Here is a 19,144-nt window from a genome sequence, read left to right on the forward strand (position 1 = left end):
CATAATAAACAGACACTCATTTTTGTCTTCATTCTATCGTGAAGACAATGCATAGTTTTCTTGCTGCAATTTATCATTGCGAATATCATCCTTCTTAGCATAACAATGGGGTGCAATATGACCTGTCTTGCCACAATAATGGCAAACAATAGTAGAATTTTTGAATTCTCTAATCTTTCATCCACCTCTTCCTCTAGAGATCCCCCTGCCTCTAAAGTTTCCTTAGCCTCCTGAAACCTGTATTTCACCAAATTGCTGATTGAACCTATTTTGTTGGTTATTACCAGCACGTCCCATACCACAGCCTCTTGAAGAGGATCTACCATGTCCCCTTCCTAAACTTAAGTAAAATGCTTGGACCTGTTCATCATTTCTTTCAGATGAGTCACCCTGCATATTGATCTCTTTGGTAATCATGAGAGATACAACTCATCAAAATCTGGAAATGGCTTCCATACGTATACTGAAGTAATAAATGATTTTCATGCCTTCTCATTATTGAGTCCACTCAAAGTGGATGAAACCAAATAATCATCATCGGGCATTGCATCAATCACTGTAAAGCATCTGCAATGCTCCTCATCTTCAATACATACTCATTGACATACATTTTCCCTTTCTTCAATGTATTCAACTCTTGCTTGAGTTGAATCTATCGTGCCTTTGTATTTACTAAAAACATGTTCTCAAAAATTGTCCAAGCTGCATGTGAAGTTTCTGCATTCTTGATATGTCCCAGCATAGTATTATCAATGACTGCAGATAGCCAGTACATTACCTTTTTGTCTTTTGCATCCCACTCTTTCCATGCCTTTAATTCATCTGCAGAGCAGTCGAAGGGATACCTAGCTCTGGCTCCTTTTCTTCACCTGAAACAAACTCATAAAGCCCCTTTCCAATGAGGAAGTTCGTCACATACAACTTCCATGAAGGGTAGTTGTTATTGTCAAGCTTCTCAATAATGGGATTTTCACTATTCTCTACCATTATCACAAAAAGGATACAACACAGCAAGCTAGTCTTTTGCAGCCTTTCACAACAAGTGCACAGCAATACACTAAGCAATCTTTTTCACAGATTACTCAATAGTACATGCAATCGGCAACCCATTTGTAGATAGACCTTATGTTTGATTCCTGGAAAACACCTCAAAAATGATAGATTTGAAATTTGTAACCTGTGCACCCACTTTCGGTCAATATATCCGAAATCACAGTGTACCTTGAAACTAATGTCCGCAACCTTGCAACTCTAAAAGGGGGCCTGAAATGGCCTCAGATGCCCAAACAAACTGCACAAAATCCCTAAAGGGACTATTTGAAAAATATATAGTGCTCTTCTCACACACCAAATCTCACAGCAATCTGAGATTTTCACTCTACCCTACTTCCGATGCCTCCACAGGCACTATCCAAGAGAGAGAGGAGAGAGTGGAAGAATGGGAGAGCTTCTTACCCATTGCTTGCTTGCTCGAACCTTGCTTCTTCTCCTTCACTTCAGCCTTCAAAATCAGCCTCTCTTAGTGGGGCGGCTCTGATACCATGTCAAGAATTTTGTGGTGGGGGGACTTGCTTGAGCTGCTGCACTAAACACACATTGTATACACAAGAGGAAGCTCACTCAAGAACACAAGAAGAGAGATGGAGGCCAAAACGTTTTCTTGCTAATTTTTTCTTCTTCTTCCACACACTATACAATGTTCACAAATTATAGATAAGTTACAACATAAAGGAAAGTGGTCTACTAAGTCAAACAATGCATAACAAACTACATTAATTGACTAGCACTATATATTTGCTAGATGTAGGTAGGTGTAATAAACTAAATATAATAAGTGATAAGTCAAAGGCCATGTGAGTATCATAATGACCACCAACGTGCTAAGTGTAGACATGCAAACCCATCTAGCCAAGCGATTCATCATCAATGTCCGCACGTGTTGAGCTTGCCATCTTAACAATTGACAATTGTATTGACCATCAGTCGTATTGTTTCTGCACTCCCTCTGCACCTACTTCTGCACTCCCTCTCACAAGAATCAAATAATCGAAAGCCCTTGACTTTCAAAAATTTCCTTTCAAAAGTAGACCAATTTAGGGCCTACCCACATTTATGAGGACATTTGAGGCCACAAGGCCACAAGAAGACTAATGTGCAATTATATTTAGCCCATTAAGATCTCATTACCTACAATCAACTATGTACTTTTCTCTTCCAAATTCATTTGATTGTCCACAGTGCTAGAAATTTTCTTGATTGTCCATCATAAAGGTCATCAAGGCCATTAAATTTGGTAATTCTCCAAATGCAATTTTCTAATTAGAATTCATCCAAATTTGTCTAATGGAAAATTCATCTAGTTAAAGATCTCTAGATTCACCTAATTGTGATTCATACTGACTAATTCTAGTTAAAGATCTCTAGATTAAAATTTGGCTGATTGATATTGTGGTCAATTCATCTAGGTCAAAATTCATTCAATCGATGTCACGTCTTGAAATTCATCCAATTTGCAACCTCCAAATTCATTCAATCGATGCACGTCCTGAAATTCATCCAATTTGCAACCTCCAAATTCATTCGGTCATCCAATTTGACAGTTCCTAAATGCAATGATTTTCTTTTTCTTACCCTTGACCATTAAATGACCAAGTAGGGATCGAAGGATACACGTTTGTACCAGGCTACTCAAGTTCGTGCATAGCAACAAAATGAAGGGTCTTCCAACAAGAGATATTATAATCCAAATCTTCATATAGCCACTTTTTATAGAAAAATAAAAGTGATAACTACCTTGAACAATTATTTTTAATAGAAAACTAATGCAACAATTATTTTTTTATAGAAAGCTAATGCTACCTTGAACTTTCTTTAAACCTAGGATATGTGCATGTGGGATGATACTTGCAATTGGATATTGCTATTTGGAGTAATCTAGGCCAGGGTGGATTTAATGCTAGAGAGGTCAAGAGTAGATTTAAATCCTTTAATAAGAGATTACACCCAATCATGCCTACCCTTATATATTTCTCTATTACAAGACTTGACTACTTTCCAATCTTGACGATGATGACTTGCAACTTGATGACCCAATGCTTCATGATCTTGAGTGAGAGAGAAAGACATACACAAAGGTTGAGAGAGAGAGAGAGGGGCGGGGAGAGTGTCTCTTGGCTTGAATTAGTTAAGGTTTGAGAGAGGGAGGGAGGGGGGAGACACAAAGTTTTGTGAGAGCGAGAGCAAGAGTAAGACATTGAAAAAATCAAGAGTTCATGTTGAAAGGCGTTTTCTTTGGCAAGGCAATGTTCTTAACTAGGATTATACTGGGCTCTTGCTACCAAGGTAGCTGGCAGTGACACTGGAGATTATATTAGTAGGCCTAGAGGGTTGTACTAATGTGTGTGTAAAATGTCTAGCAAACAACCCAAATGTCCTTTTGTATCATTTTTATTACATCTCTCATGTAAGTCTCTCACTCAATGTAATGACATTTTAGAGTTATTGAGCCATCACTACTAAATGTTCTCTATGATGTGTCATAAATGGATAGTCCTTTTGTGGCTCTTAAATTTTGATGATTCTACTAATTCATCAATTAGTATTCTAAAGTTACAATGATGGCCACCCACTACAACTTTTACGTTATTCAAACCCTCTTGAGACTTCCTCTATGACACCCTTTTTCCTTTGCACTTTCCTTAATTTGAGAGCTGTTGCCTTCTCTTTAACAAATCCACATTGTAAGCTCAATATAGAATTGTCTTATTTTTCATTGATTTCCAACCCAATAGAGAGCACAACATGTCAATTTTTACCATTTTGTCATGGAGAATAGTTGGTGATTACATAGAGCATAAGGTTTCATTAAGAAATGGAGAGCTTGTTTTGAGTGAGAACTACTTGCAAAAACTATTGCCTCCAACACAAAAATTTCAGGGGTTGCAAGCCGTCATAGAGCATGAAGGTAGAGAAAAAAAGGTCAACGTTTCTCCAAGATGGGATCATGAAGGGCATGCACACTATCAACCACCTAATCCATCATGCACTCAAACAATTGTGTGTATGTATATGATAGTATTGAGTCAATAAAAGGTGGTACTAGTAGCAAGTCAACTCCAGTGTATCTTGATATATCCTCAGATGATAGCAAGGATGTTGACCAAGTGATACTATCAAAAGCTGAATACAATGACAGAGGTGTACACACATGGATGCATGACACAAATATTGAGGAGGAGTTGCATGTGGGTAGCCAAAGCAAGGATGTGTCTTCCTATGATAAGTCCATTGTGGCCTTCATTGAGGAGAAAGCAAGGCCAGGTAGATTGAAAAAATTACTAGCACTTTGTGGATCTTTGCAAAAGGTGGATGAGCTCCCAACAAGTGAGTATAATGGTATGATTTCTTTTGAGCTTCCAGCTACACACAATAAGAAATGAATGATGGGTATGGAACATAAATATGATGGCCACCTTTGGTCATGGCCCTCACAAACAAATATGACAATAGAGTGCACAATACATTTGAGCTATTGTCTTAGAAGTCTTCAATGTCCTAGGGTAACTTGTCCTTACTACATAATTGAGAGAAGATACAATGATATTTTTTTCCATGGTCATTTAGATAGACAGGTGAGGGAAACTCTGAGATAACATGTCACTATTGCCAAAAGGTTGTTAGTTGTATATATGTTTGTAGATGCTCAAACTATTATGTGTTGTCACTAGACCCTACAATGACATAGTTGGTGATACATGTTGGGGAGCATGCTCACGACGTTCAACAGGGCACAAAGAGAGAAACTGTTGAAAAGTTACAGAGCCTTGTCAGCACAGTCCTAAAAATTGAAAAGGGAGGCCCACGAAAAACAAAGATGCTAGTTGCTCGATAGATAACCCATATCACAAACTCATGCAATTTCCTTTCATTGATGCTTAAGAATTGCTTAACCTCTAAATTTGGGGTTTTTGTGGTTCAATCCATTGAGAATATCCAATAAATTGTAAAAGGTGAGCATAGTAAATCAGTGAGTCACTGATTACTATTGGTAAGCCTTTCTCATCCTCAGTTTTCATACATTGTATCCTTCAATTCTTCCATACCATGAAATGAAAAAATCATGATTTAGCCATGCACTGCATTGCTTGATTGTTAGAACACTAGCTCTACCATGTATATTCTAATCGACAAAAAAGGTTGAAGCCGAACGAGATAGCAAGACAAAAGAGAGGTTACCCTTCCTTGCTATTTAAGACTCCGTAGGGGTGCACAACTTGGCCCAAAAGGAACTTTGCATACCTTCTAGAGCTTTAGAGCCCATGTAGATGCTTGTCCTACCGTTTTATCCCTCACCACAGGCGGTGGACCATGGAAGACCACTTGGGAAAGAGTGGATGAAGATTTGGAAGTCTTGGAGTATCGAACATGGCAGTTTGTGACATCCTTGGACAGATTTACAAGTCTTTTTACACAGGTACCTATCAGTTTGTTGCAGGGGTTTACTAGATACTTATAGGTGCCTTACAGCCTATCACAAGTCTACTAATTGCTTTGAAGGTCTACAAGTACTATAGGATTCATTTTAGGGTCAAACAGGGTTCCCAGAGGGTGTTAACAGGTTGTAGGAATTCTTTGGATAGGTATACAGTTCTTATTATAGAAAATTCTATGCTGATCCAAACTAAGAACTTGATAGCTCCATTCAAAGAGGGGATCCTAAGCTCTGATTTGAATAAAAAATTTTGTTGATCCGACATCGAAAGCAAAAGTTATGGCCAATTTATTGACAGGGGGTCTAGTGGACTGCATCTAAACAGGTTGTCTGGAATACACTATTTGAGTTCAATCGACCTATGTACCCTATTGCAAGTTGAGATATTATTAAATATGGTATATCCCCATATAATAATATTTCCATAGAGCTATTAAGCATTGGGATTGGTGCCATATTCAGAGAGAAATAAGAGGTTTAGTGACAAAATGTCTACTATTACATCACTATTTCCTAATGGCCAAGAATAAGAAGAAAGACCCTATTACTGAGGCATTGAATGATGGTGTTAGAGACTTCCAAGAGGATAAAAATTACACAACTGAAGGCAATAATTCTGATCAAGTAGATGAAGAATTAATTATTGGGATTGCTCATAGCACACACCAAGGACAGTAGGACACACATGAAGAGCATGTAGGGAATGATTATATCCTAGTGTCAAAAGAGCTGGGACATGTCAATGAAGACCTTCTAAGGATTTGAAAGTTTTGAATGAATATTTAACCCATATGAATCAAGGTTTGTTGCATGGGATGGCACAGGTACACCAAGGAATCTTTGAATTGCAGCAAAGCAATAAATTCTTATTTCAAGAACTCATCTCAGCCATAAAGGAAATTGGAAGAAAACCACAAAGTGAACCTCAAAACATTGAAGACTCTCATGTGATTCCCTTTGTTGGTAATCCTTCCCATCCAAACAAAGAAAAGTCTCAGCAAATAATGCACACCTTTGAAAAGGGAGAGCTATCCAGAGTCAGGGGCAACCATCATCCTTCACAAATCCATGGTATTCATATCCCAAGGCCTTAGTTTAGCAGTCCAAAGGATAATCATAGACATGAAGGGGAATAAGACAACACTTGATGGGACAATGATTATCATGGATGTGACCCCTCTACAAGAAATTTTATCATCAGCCCTCAAATGTGTTTACCGCAGCATAGAGGAACAAAAAATGGAGCAGAAGTGCGGGAAAAATGGAAGAAGGAGACAACCAAGAAGGCACATGAGAATGGAATTTAGGTGACGGGAAGTGCTTAAAAATAGCAAAAAATTATGAATATCAAGGGAAAAATATTCACTGTCAAAGGCGGCGGCTCGATCTAGGACGATTTTAAGCGCCAAAGTGCTTTAAAGGCGCCCGAGCGACACTTGTTGATTTTTCATAATTTTTCAGACAGTCGTGCTGATTAGCAAGAGCTACTGGCCAATGCGGGATGCTAAGCCGGACGCCCAGGATTTTTCAGAGCTCGATTCCGAGTCCGGAAGAGGAAATGGCCAAGAAACCGGTCAAGATGCGAAGGGGTGGACAAAATTTGGCCCAAAAGAGTAAGTGACTCTTGGGAGCCCAAGATTAAAAGTCACATGAAATGAAAGATGCAAAATCGTGGTGAGAGAAAGAGGAGGATGAAGGCGCCATCACGTCCGAAAAATGCGCCATCATGCTTGATGATCAAGCATGCAGCCTGCAAACAACCCCTGCCAATCATCATTGCCCCTCATTCCCTCCTGGATGCCAATCATTTCGCCGCCCTTCGCCCGTCAAATGATGCTCTCTTTGCAGATCTCTGATTTCAGTCTTTCTCTCTCCTCCCTCTCTCTCTTCTAAGAGGCAAGTTCATGTGGGAAGAAGAAGGAAGAAGAAAGAATGATGGAGGCTTGTCCGGCATGGATCGGATTGCTCCACGGGCTGGAAATGGTGATTTGTGATTGTGCTGGACATGAAGTGCTGCTGATTTGCAGATTTGTAGCCATGGACATGAAACCCAAAACACGCAAATAAGCGGTAATTTAAAATTTTCAAAGGAAATTTGAGATTTTATGGCTTTGGATTGATAAAATGTTGTTCATGTGGGCTAAAAATTGTGTATGTTGCTGTTTTTCATGAGTTCTTGCTGGTCATAATCAGAAAATCAGAAAAAATATGCATCTTGTGGTTCAAAATAACATGCTAAAACACGTAAAACATGGAAAATCAAGGGGAAATGATGGTTTTTGGCATAAAAATGGGAAAGTAAATAGGAACACCAACTAAACTTTCATTTTTCTGCAAGAAGGAACTAAGGGCCACAGCCCATAACTTGTTTTGAATTTTTAGTAATTAAATAATGCAAAAAATAAGGAAAAATACAAGAAAAGGGTGGAAAAACCCTAAAAAATGGGGGAAAAATATATTTTGGGTTTCGAAAAATAAGGATAAATAAGAGCAATGTTTGTGAATGTTTGTGGGGACTGAAGCATGAGGATTTGTCTCAGTTCAACCCCATGTTCTTGTTCTAGTGTGTCTGTTTTCGCTTTCTACACATAAAATGATGTCAAAATACCCTATAAACCTATCCAACGATGCAATACTTAAACGGGGAAGGGTAGAGGAGTTGAAATATGTCTAAATGCCATGTGAGATGATGGGAAAGTTGCTGATTTCTATGCATAGCATTTAGGACGAATGATAATTAAAATTAAGAGCTTAGTGGCACGAGGATCACCTCGGTGCTAGGCCCATGCAACGAAGCACGAACGGTAGTTGGAAACCATTAAAAGAATGTTTTTGCACTTGTGCACGATACTGTTTTGCTAAATGTTTGAGCACTAGGCATCCACCAAATGCATAGAGCATGAAAAGAATTTAGAAAATATCAGTGACCAGCTCCTGGACATGCATTGCAATTGGTTTATTAGGACATGACCTACGATGAGAGGCAGTGAGGTACCCATGCTGTAGGTAGACGCGGATCCTAAAGGGGAAAGAGAAGTAAGGACAATGGTACATTCCTAGACACGCTTATTTGGTACCTTGAGCGACTTTTGTGCGAAATGTTTAGATGTTGAGCAACGCATCGAGGGGCCAATCCCCAAGGTGTAGGAGAGTCGCAGAGGGTTGACGGCATTCAGCCGTAGGAGGAACCCCATGTGTATGTGATTCGAACCTTTTGGCTATGTGAAAGGGACTCCCTTTGAGGAATAATATTGGGTTAGGATCAGTTGGACTACAACGTATTACAAACGCAATGTTTAGGAAGGCAGAGATTTTGATAGACGCTCCTGGCCGCGAGGCCGAGGGGTTGTCTTGTGTGTAGTGACGAGGCCCAGCTAGTGCATGAGCCAGTGCCGGCCCATTTTTAGGTCCATCAGTGGTGCGTCTGCCGGGAGTCGCTTAAAAGTGGCGGTTCTCGAATCCTGGTTGTCTAGGAACCAACTAGCAGTTTATGCCAAAGGATACTGAGATTGATCCGTTATTTATCGATAAGCATCGTCTAGCAGAAATCCAAAAGCAAGAAAGAGACGAAAGAGCTAGGTGATGTGCTGAAATTTTTAGGAGATATTCTCCTAAGCGTAGCGGCGCTGAACCCTTACGAGGGAATGGATCTAGTGGTCTTGGGGCCACAAGCAGTAAGTTAGGAGAAGGTGGAAGCTCTAGTGCTCCCCTTCCTGCTATAAGCCAGTCCACGTCAAGTACAGGAGGTGTAACCCCACCGTCCCCTATTCCTAGTGCAAATCCAATCCTTGTCATGGCGCAACCTATTGCAATTCCAGCAGGAACGACGGATTTGCTGGCTCTAGGCTACCTGTTACCCATTTTTAATGGGTTAGTTGAGGAAGATGCGGAACTCCACATTAGGGAGTTTCAAAAGCTGATGTTTAATTGTCGCATCCAAGAAGAAGGACATTTAATGATGTTCTTCAATATGACTCTCAAAGGAAGATCCGCTATATGGTATCATGGTTTAGAAGCCAGAACCATATTGAATATTGATTCATTTTATGGAGCTTTTCGAGGGGAGTTTGCTCCTGAAAGGGGTGGGCAATATTGGTTGCATGTACTCAACATGACCCACCAAGAACCACACGAGGATATTCGTGCTTATGCGAAGAAGATAAAAGAGGTTTTCCATAAGTTGGACACCTCTATTCCTATCCCCGCAGCTGCCTAATTGCAATATTTCCTTCATGGTTTGGACTTTAATATCCAATTGCAGTTGAGTAGTGTCCCCTTGGGGGATATAGATACTGCCATTACACGAGCACAAGAGGTGGAATCCCGACTACAAACGGCCTATGCTTCTCAAGGCAATTCGAACATGTGTTTAGTATTGGGAAATAATGTGGCAATGGCCAATGGCAGTAGTGGTCAAGGGATGGCGATGGCTAACCCTAATGGGAGAGGAAACATGATGCAGAATGTCCCTTTATTACCAGCTCCCCCTAGCATGTCGATGCCTACGGGCAGTCAAATGATTCCAAATGGTGGAAGCCAGGCGGTCAATTCTAACACTATGCCTGTGGCTCAACAACCAGTGCCTAATCGAATTGTTAGGCCGATGGAACGACATGGTAATGACCAGGGTTATGAGTCGAGTGCTTCCAATGTTCTTGGCGAGGTTAAGGACATGATGAAGCATTATACCGATATGATTACAGAGCAGTATCGACAAATAGTTGTTGATGTCAACTTCCTTAAAAACAACAAAATTTGATAGGAAGTAGATACCCAGAGGAGGGTGCACCTTCGAGGTTTAGTTGCAAATGGTGTGGCGGGCAGCACTATCCAAGGAATTGCCCAAATGTTAAGTGCGACATTTGTGGAAAATCTGGCCATTTAGCAGCTACTTGCTGGAGTAAGATCAGTTCCCTCTAGTGAGGTAGTCAGTAACCAGGGCCTGTTAATCATCATGCGTAAGGAAATGATTCCCAGCGAGAAGATGGGCCTAAACAAATACTTCAATGACCAAAGACTATAGTGGAGGAGCAACCAAGTGGTAGTGGGGTTAGTTTGATTGAGGCTGTACGCGTTAACGATGCTGAAACCTCTAACCTGCGAGCTGTCCTTACAAGAGGTCAAAAGGGTAGAGAAGCCGACAAGGATAAGCCTGTCGATGGAAACCCTAAACAAGGCGACAAAGGAACGCAAGTTTTGGATCCTGCCATGGAAGGGGGACCTTTGAAGCCCGTAGAAAGTAAAGCCGATAAGGAACCACCAAAGAAGAAGGTGAAATTTAAAAAAGAGGCAATAAAGCCGATTCAGCGACCTAAAGAGTGGATGGTTTGGCGTGAAAAGCGAGCTCTATCAAACTATCATGAATTCGATTTGGCGAGCTCTCTTTGCGAAGTCAAGCCGGATGTGAATCTTTTACAGCTTATTAAGCTTTCCCCAGGAGTACGCAAGAAATTTAGAAAGATTTTACGTACCGTGTATATCGTAGAACCTTTGGGTATTGCGCGAGTTGGTTATGACTGGTTCGAGCATGCTGAGAAGCATTGCCCAAGGGTTGCAGCCTATGTCGATGGGATATTAGTAGATTATGCCATTGTCGACACGGGATCATCTGTTAACATTATGAGTTCTGAACTGATGGAAAGGTTGGGTCTTGCGATTCAGAAAGATACCTCCACAATTCTCAAAATGGCAGATGATAGTTTGAGACAGCCAGAAGGCTGCATTACTAAGGTCCATGTCACTGTTGCAAATGTAGAATTCCTATTGGACTTTAGGGTGATTCGTTTTGCAGGGCGTCCAAGTTACCAAGTATTACTCGGACGACCTTGGATCTTGCAAGCAGATTGCCAAGTAGATATACCTGCCGGTCGACTGATATTCGGCAGAGGTGCCCAGCGTGTGGTGGTTGATGCTTATCCTGAGTCCCCGCAGAGTGAGAGAGCTCCTCTATCTTCTACAGAATTGGAGACATTAGAAGATTTATCTGCCAGTGAGACATCATCGAGTGATGAGTCTAAAGAGGGATCCACCACGGAAGACATCTATCAGATCACTTTGAATGAGCCGATCGAGGGCCAAGATCGTATAAGAGATGCAGATGTTATCGACCTAGACCTTGGTACGCCTGATGATTCGCGGCCGATCAAATTAGGTTCTATGCTCAGCTCAGCAGAAAGGGAGGACTATGTGGCCTTGATCCAGGAATTCCGTGATATCTTTGCCTGGAGTTATGATGAGTTGAGAGGCATCCCTCCTAGTCTTGCTGTTCATACAATTCCGTTGAAAGAGGGCAGTCATACTGTACGGCATAAAGTAAGGCGTATGCCTTTCGAACTGAGGGACGGCCTGTTTGCAGAGTTACAGAAGCTTCGAAAAGCGGGTTTGATTTTTCCTGTGCAGCACACGGAATGGTGTTCGCCAGTTGTGATTAGAAAGAAGAAGAATAATCAAATCCGATTATGTGTAGACTTTAGGGAGCTGAATAAGCAGACAGTTAAGGACTACTACCTGTTGCCATTTATTGACCAGATTTTGGATCAATTAGCGGGTAGGGAGACATATTCGTTTATGGATTGCTTTGCAGGATACAACCAAATGGCAATTGCAGAAGAGGATAAGTTGAAAACAACTTTTATCACTATATTTGGTACTTTTGCGTACCATGTGATGGCCTTTGGTTTATGCAATGCGCCTGGTTTGTGGCAACGAACAGCAGATAAGACATTCGGTGACATATCCCCTGAAGAGTTGAAGGTGTTTATTGATGACTTAGGGGCCGCCACCGTGAGAGGAAGGCAGTTGCTCATTTTAAGAAAATGCTTTGAGCGCTGTAGACAATTTTGCATCGCCCTGAACCCACGGAAGTGTGTTTTTGGAGTACCTTATGGGCTATTGCTAGGTCATGTGGTCAGTTCAGTAGGAATTGCGACAGACCCCGAGAAGGTCAAAGTTATAGTTGCCATGGGTCCACCACGCACTCCGAAGGAAGTTCATAGCTTTCTGTCTTCAGTTGGTTACTACCGTAGATTCATCAACGCCTTAGCAGAAAGAACGTTGCCGCTTACAAATTTATTGTCCTTTAGCTGTTTGTTTGTATGGGGTGACCCTTGTAAGGTAGCATTCGAGGATGTGAAACAAGAGCTAGCAAGAGCACCCGTTTTAAAAGCACCTAAAAGAGGTGAGGTGTTCTATATATTTTCAGCAGCCACCATGTATAGTATCAGCTGTTGTTTAGCCCAAATTTGGGAAGAGAAGTGGTACCACCCGATTGCTTTTGCTAGTCGGAAGCTGGGGGTATCCGAAATCAATTATACCTACATGGAGAAGCTGTGTCTAGCGATGGTCTTTGGGACCAAGAAATTCAGGCATTATATTCTCTATGAGAAAGTCGTGCTTTATACGAAGGCGGAGGGGCTTCGATTATTGATGAATAAGTTACAGCCACCTGATCGTCTAGCAAAGTGGTTAATCACTTTGCAGGAATTTGATTATGAAATCAAGAGTAAGCCACCAAGGTTGCAAGGCCTCGTGGAATGTCTTGTGGACTTTGGGGAGCCGACAGAATCTGTGGCTGAAGGTAGTGACATGGAGTTGTTATTTAAAATAGATACGGCATCTATTCCCTCCTGGTATGCTGCAATAACGCATTATTTATCAACAGGAGAGGCGGGATCCGAATTATCTAAAGCTGAGAGAAGGAAAATTAAGCAGCAAGCGTTAAATTTTTCTTTGATCGCAGGTACATTATATCGGCAAGGGGTTGATGATATCTATCGCTGGTGTGTGATGCTTGACGAGGTGCCATTCATTTTGGAAGAGTGCCATGATTCTGCTTGCGGTGGCCATTTTGCTGGACGGCTTACAGCACAAAAGGCTTTAAGAGCAGGTTATTGGTGGCCTGCCATCTTCCAGGATGCGTTTGTGTATGTTAAGAGATGTGATATTTGTCAACGACATGATAGTCGAGAGAATAGGAAACGACCACTCACCCCTATTATGGCGATACTTCCATTTGAGAAGTGGGGAATAGACTTTGTGGGTCCTATTACTCCGTCGTCGACTACACAAAAGAGGTAGATCATTGTAGCAACTGACTACTTCACAAAGTGGTCAGAAGCACATGCAACAAGGAAAGATGATGCTAAAGAAATTGCTAGTTTCCTTTTAGAGCAGATAATATGCCGGTTTGGTCCACCAAAAGAATTAGTGTCGGACCGCGGAACCCATTTCCTGAATAAGGTGATTAAAGGTTTGACAGAGATGTGGCAAATCAAGCATAACAAGACAACCCCATATAATCCGCAAGCCAATGGGCAAGTTGAAAGCACCAACAAGCAGCTTGTGGGCATCCTGTCCAAAATTGTGTCGGAAAAGAAACGGGATTGGGATAAAAAGTTATACGTGGCAGTGTGGGCTTATAATACGACCTTCAAACGAGCCACTAGCCATACCCCATTCAAGTTAGTATATGGGGAGGAGTGTGTCTTGCCTTTAGAAATTGAGCTGCCGACTATTCGGTTTGCCATCAATCATTCTTTGAGCGATGAAGACGCACTTTTTGAGCGCTTGACGACACTGGCACATTTAGATGAGCTTAAGTTGCAGAGCTTATTGCACCAAGAAGTGGCGAAGCGCCGAATGAAGCAGTTACACGACATCAAAGCCAAGAAATACACCTTTAAGAAAGGACAGCTTGTTCTGTATTATGATGCACGACGTGAATTATTTCCAAGCAAGCTAGAGCCCAAATGGGATGGGCCCTATAGGATCGTTAGAATAGGAAAGAATAAATCCACAGTCTTGTTAGCTGACCTTGAGGGGATAGAATTTAAAAATAAGGTTAATCTTAATAAGATTAAATCTTATTATTTCTGATTGCACTAATGCTATGACTGCCTTGCAGGTCTAGGCGAGATCGATCAAACATCTGCAAGGAAATCGTGATAGAGGTTGATGGGTCATCTGATCCCTTATTTAGAACACCCATATTTAGAATAGAGGTATCATCAGGGAAAGCTCATTTGGTGGAGCAAAGGATACAAGGTGATTGAGCAAGAAGGCGGGACATTTATTTGGGAGATCAAGGTCTTCTGCCATCATTGCCTACAAATTTTGACGAGCATCCCTGTTGAATTCAATGATGATGGAGGGATGGAGCCTACAGTCCACCCATTGAATATGCTGAATTTCGATTACCATAATTACGAGTAGAGTTCCGGATGGCGGGATATGTAAACCCTTTATGGACGTACACCTTGTACTTTGATGGGGCGTCCAGGGGTCCATGCAAAAAAGGAAGTGTAGGAGTTGTCATCCGAGACCCCTGCCAATGCATTGTCATGAAGTTAGCTGCTTATCTCGGGGTGAATTTTACCAATAATATGGCCGAATACAAAGCCCTGATTATGGGTTTGAATATTGCGAAAAAGGGTGGTATCCGCCAGTTGTTGGTGAAAGGGGACTCTCAGTTGGTTTTAAATCAACTCAATGGGACATACATGGTACGGAACCCCATCCTTTGTATGTACCATCATACTGCCATAGCCCTACTAGACGAATTAGATAGGGCCGAATACAAAGCCTTGATTATGGGTTTGAATATTGCGAAAAAGGGTGGTATCCGCCAGTTGTTGGTGAAAGGGGACTCTCAGTTGGTTTTAAATCAACTCAATGGGACATACATGGTACGGAACCCCATCCTTTGTATGTACCATCATACTGCCATAGCCCTACTAGACGAATTAGATAGGGTGTCTTTTCAGCCGATTCCACGGAATTGGAATCAGTTTGCCGATTCTTTGGCTAATTTTGCGTATGAAGAAGACCTCTTCTTTAATTGTGGCCCTTGTCTCGATATATCTATTGATGGTGAGACAGGACCTGGTCGTTTGTGGGGTATGCTTTCTGAACATGCCCTCTTTGGCAGACGATGGTTGATTTGGGTGATGCAGAGGGTAAGCGAGACTCATCTACCTTTATTATCTTGGACCCATAGACTGGTTAGACGGCATGTGATGCGAACACCTCTTGCAATATACGCAGGAGGGATAGGTCATAATCTAATGCACCTAGTCTAGGGGCTACGAGCCTTTGTTCCCCTGGGAATGGTATGTTTTGATGTCTATCATAGTTGTTTCCAGGAGGATGTTATGCATAGTCATGTTTTTTTTTCTTAGGCCAAGAGGGCCGATTCAGTTTTGTAGCAAAGGCATGTCTGATTTCATTAGGCCAAGAGGGCCATTTCCCTGTCTAGTGCGGGTGCGTTTAATCTGGTTTTTGTTTTAAGTGATTGTGCTGGACAGGTTTCGTGTTCGTGAATGTTGGTGGAGCCTGGAGGAGCCTTTGCTGCGATGGAAGCTTTGTGTGGCCAATCCAGGTGATACCTCTCCTTTACGAGTACCTTTCTTTCCTGTTATATGTGTATTTGTACTTGTCAAGGGGATACATTTTTGTTGGGGACCGGCAACCAAGGCATGAAGCCCCGGGTTGAGGTTGAGTATGTTTGAGGGAGGTCGGAGTAGTCATTGCCTCCTGCAAAGACATTGTTAGACATTGAAAGACCTGTTTTAGAAGGAAGTCTTAGTGGCCCTGTTCTGCTAGCCTGCTAGGTAGCCGTTCTAGGAGTTCTTGTTAGTAGTGAGGCAGTTAGAGAAGCCTGCCAGAAGTTAATAATGATGATGCTAAGAAACCCTGCACCTCCGTTAAGATGAATATAAATACGAAGGTGTGTAAAAAGGGGTTCTAACCCCTATCAAAGAAAAGAAAAGGAATGAAAATATATAAGCAGTTGATCATTGCCTTGCGAGGGCCTGGTAGGTTCCTGGGGACGAGTCAGACCCGGGGCCGATACCTTGTCTTCCTAGGGGTGGCTTCTTGCTGGAAAAAATGACAAAACAAGGATGGTTGGAGCGAAAATAAAAGTGAGCGTTAGAAAAGGATTAAGTGTCGCCTTGCGAGGGCTTAGTAGGTTCTTGGTGCCGAGACAGGTCCTGAGACCGATGCCCTGTTCTCCTTGGGTCACTACGCTCAGCTCCCTCCTTTTTACATGCCTAAGTATGTTCATCCAATACAAACCCTAAAAGAAGATATGTACTGAAAGAAAATACTCTTTGATCAGGCTATAGGAGTCCTCGCCTTGTAAGAGCTCCTAGTTGTGTTGTCTTTAGTTGGTAAGTAGTGCAGACTACCACTTAGGGCAACCTCTTTGATAGGTTTTTTTAGTTTGGCTGTGTTGGAGCAGCTGGTTAGTGACTCACCTCGGATCTTCTATTAGATGATGCTAGGCCTACTCCTTGTGGATGTCATGCCTTGGTTCTGTCCAGGGGTAGGGGGAGCATTGTGCTGAGTTTTATTATATATTTGTTTTGTATCAGTTTGATGCTTCTTTGGTTGTTTATGTGCAGATATGTTCGTGGATTCGACGGGCTGAGTCGCCCTATCCCGTGGTCGCCAATGAGAGCGGAATTTAGGTGACGGGAAGTGCTTAAAAATAGCAAAAAATTATGAATATCAAGGGAAAAATATTCACTGTCAAAGGCGGCGGCTCGATCTAGGACGATTTTAAGCGTCAAAGTGCTTTAAAGGCGCCCGAGCGACACTTGTTGATTTTTCATAATTTTTCAGACAGTCGTGCGGGTTAGCAAGAGCTACTGGCCAATGCGGGATGCTAAGCCGAACGCCCAGGATTTTTCAGAGCTCGATTCCGAGTCCGGATGAGGAAATGGCCAAGAAACCGGTCAAGATGCGAAGGGGTGGACAAAATTTGGCCCAAAAGAGTAAGTGACTCTTGGGAGCCCAAGATTAAAAGTCACATGAAATGAAAGATGCAAAATCGTGGTGAGAGAAAGAGGAGGATGAAGGCGCCATCACGTCCGAAAAATGCGCCATCATGCTTGATGATCAAGCATGTAGCCTGCAAACAACCCCTGCCAATCATCATTGCCCCTCATTCCCTCCTGGATGGCAATCATTTCGCCGCCCTTCGCCCATCAAATGATGCTCTCTTTGTAGATCTCTGATTTCAGTCTTTCTCTCTCCTCCCTCTCTCTCTTCTAAGAGGCAAGTTCATGTGGGAAGAAGAAGGAAGAAGAAAGAATGATGGAGGCTTGTCCGGCATGGATCGGATTGCTCCACGGGCTGGAAATGGTGATTTGTGATTGTGCTGGACATGAAGTGCTGCTGATTTGCAGATTTGCAGCCATGGACATGAAACCCGAAACACGCAAATAAGCGGTAATTTAAAATTTTCAAAGGAAATTTGAGATTTTATGGCTTTGGATTGATAAAATGTTGTTCATGTGGGCTAAAAATTGTGTATGTTGCTGTTTTTCATGAGTTCTTGCTGGTCATAATTAGAAAATCAGAAAAAATATGCATCTTGTGGTTCAAAATAACATGCTAAAACACGTAAAACATGGAAAATCAAGGGGAAATGATGGTTTTTGGTATAAAAATGGGAAAGTAAATAGGAACACCAACTAAACTTTCATTTTTCTGCAAGAAGGAACTAAGGGCCACAGCCCATAACTTGTTTTGAATTTTCAGTAATTAAATAATGCAAAAAATAAGAAAAAATACAAGAAAAGGGTGGAAAAACCCTAAAAAATAGCGGAAAAATATATTTTGGGTTTCGAAAAATAAGGATAAATAAGAGCAATGTTTGTGAATGTTTGTGGGGACTGAAGCATGAGGATTTGTCTCAGTTCAACCCCATCTTCTTGTTCTAGTGTGTCTTTTTCCGCTTTCTACACATAAAATGATGTCAAAATACCCTATAAACCTATCCAACGATGCAATACTTAAACGGGGAAGGGTAGAGGAGTTGAAATATGTCTAAATGCCGTGTGAGATGATGGAAAAGTTGCTGATTTCTATGCATAGCATTTAGGATGGATGATAATTAAAATTAAGAGCTTAGTGGCACGAGGATCACCTCGGTGCTAGGCCCATGCAACGAAGCACGAACGGTAGTTGGAAACCATTAAAAGAATGTTTTTGCACTTGTGCACGATACTGTTTTGCTAAATGTTTGAGCACTAGGCATCCACCAAATGTATAGAGCATGAAAAGTATTTAGAAAATATCAGTGACCAGCTCCTGGACATGCATTGCAATTGGTTTATTAGGACATGACCTACGATGAGAGGCAGTGAGGTACCCATGCTGTAGGTAGACGTGGATCCTAAAGGGGAAAGAGAAGTAAGGACAATGGTACATTCCTGGACACGCTTATTTGGTACCTTGAGCGACTTTTGTGCGAAATGTTTAGATGTTGAGCGACGCATCGAGGGGCCAATCCCCAAGGTGTAGGAGAGTCGCAGAGGGTTGATGGCATTCAGCCGTAGGAGGAACCCCATGTGTATGTGATTCGAGCCTTTTGGCTATGTGAAAGGGACTCCCTCTGAGGAGTAATATTGGATTAGGGTCAGTTGGACTACAACGTATTACAAACGCAATGTTTAGGAAGGCAGAGATTTTGATAGACGCTCCTGGCCGCGAGGCCGAGGGGTTGTCTTGTGTGTAGTGACGAGGCCCGGCTAGTGCATGAGCCAGTGCCGGCCCGTTTTTAGGTCCATCAGCACAGGAAAAAGGAAGGAAAAGGCACCCTGGATGGAGGTCAAACTCTGAAAATCTGAATGAGGTGTCGCCTCGAGA

The sequence above is a fragment of the Lygodium microphyllum genome, chromosome 29, assembly GCF_053477565.2.
Source record: "Lygodium microphyllum isolate KBCC chromosome 29, Lygodium_microphyllum_v1.1.10, whole genome shotgun sequence".
In the NCBI taxonomy this organism is placed as follows: domain Eukaryota; kingdom Viridiplantae; phylum Streptophyta; class Polypodiopsida; order Schizaeales; family Lygodiaceae; genus Lygodium; species Lygodium microphyllum.